Here is a 1,982-nt window from a genome sequence, read left to right as displayed (position 1 = left end):
CCTGAGCGCTTCACTACAGCTGTGGATCAGCGACAAGAGTGGAAAGAACTGAAATAGCAAAGACGTGGGATTTAGTTGAAGTACTGCTATGGACTTTGTGTAATGCAAGACTTACCTTTAGCCTTTTAGAAGGTGTTTGTAGAGGATCACCTTTTTGATAAAAAGCAAATCACACAAATCACACTTGACACATGAAGCTACATAGTAGCTCAGTAGTATTGTACTGAATCATTTTAGAAGCAGAACAGATGAGGATTATAGCACAAGCCCACATTATTTAGCTATACAAAACATCAATGCAACACTTAAAAGGGAATTCCAATAGTTTTTCAGAAATGCTGCATAATTAAGTAATTAAGATGTAATCAAAGCAATTCAGAATGGTTTGGTGTGAAATGCTCCATTTTAAAGAAACTTTTGAAACCTGAAGCGCTCACGGTGGTGGTGACAGGAACCAGACGTCTGAAGCATTTAATGGCTCCAAAAAATAGAAAACTATTATATGAAACAGCTACAAATATGTTGCCTGACACCTGAGACATTGTTAAAAGATTTTGGCCTGAAACATGTTTTTAAAACCCATTCATGGCACAGAGGTACATGCAGGGTGTTCTAAGCCATAAGTAGTACATAAAACAAATTTATTTAGATTTTACCATAACCAACATTACATTAAAAAACTCAGAAAACGTGTGTAGGTTCAGTGGTTGTTTAGGATATTAAGTAAAATGGCTATATTTGCATTGCAGACATGGTGAACCCCTGGTTCCCATCGCTTCCACTGTAAGGAAATTAAATTTGATTAATTTCTCAACATTAAATTCACAACAAAACATGCTGAATGTCTCAACGATTGAATAATATATTGATTATTCAAGTCCACATCGATGCATTTCTACAATACAGTGCAATAATTAAACAAATTTTCATATAGAATTACCACAGCAGTCCACTGACAAGTTCAATTAAAGTCTTTATCGCTAGAATTAAACCTCTTCATATACCAAAAGAGATGACAGACTTACCTATCTGGGTTCCAGGATGGATCATAAGCTCCCTGTGTTACTCCTTTTATACAGAGCCATTGTCCTTGGTAAGCACCCTCAGTCCTATACATGGACATGTATTGTTTGGGCAGCACCAATCTGTTCACAGACAACTTCCAAGATGCACAAGGAGCAGTTATATTTAGCTCAGCGCACTATAAAATAGCCTAATCCACATCAATATCAAGTCTCCGCAGTGTAGCGTCACGCACAAAGGAAACGTTTTGTGGAGAACAGGGTGTAACACCAACTAGCATTGTGATGCTGTTGATGAGTTACTTTTCAAACTCTCAAACAGCCTCAAAGAGTGGGAACAATAAAGTACATTATTAGTGTCAGATCTAAACCTCATAACTCCATTGTTTTCATTTATTATTGTTACACCAAATGACAGCCAGCTGCATTTGACACTGTGTGTAATTTCATGACGAGTAGAAATACCAATACAAATGGCCCCAAATAACTTGCAATGAAATTTCCTATATTATGTTACAATTTAAGAATGTTTTTTGACTGAACAGTAATGAAAGATAAGCACATACAGTGATAAAATGTAACAACTGTGCATAATTTTTCATCTTATAAAAACAGTTGGTCCCTGCCATAAAGACATTTGGGTATTTCTGTAAAGAAACATTTTTAAATGATCTGTGTGAATGTAAACTTTTTAAGTAATAAAGGCCTAAACCTTCATGCATGCATACTACACACTGAAATACTAATGTACTGGCTTTATGTTTTCATTCATTTTACAGGACTATGCTACAACAACCCAATTATTGCCAAAAATACTTTTTCAATTGGATCACACTCTCTTTTAAGAATTGTAAATTTAAGTCCTGTTCAAGGACTAGTGCCCTGCAAAGGGCCAGTGTGTCAGGTGTCCACCAGCTTGTTTAAAATGAAAGCCTGCAGCCACACCGGCCCTTTGCGGAA

The sequence above is a fragment of the Pygocentrus nattereri genome, chromosome 14 (genome assembly GCF_015220715.1).
Source record: "Pygocentrus nattereri isolate fPygNat1 chromosome 14, fPygNat1.pri, whole genome shotgun sequence".
In the NCBI taxonomy this organism is placed as follows: Eukaryota; Metazoa; Chordata; class Actinopteri; order Characiformes; family Serrasalmidae; genus Pygocentrus; species Pygocentrus nattereri.
This window is presented reverse-complemented; position numbering follows the sequence as displayed.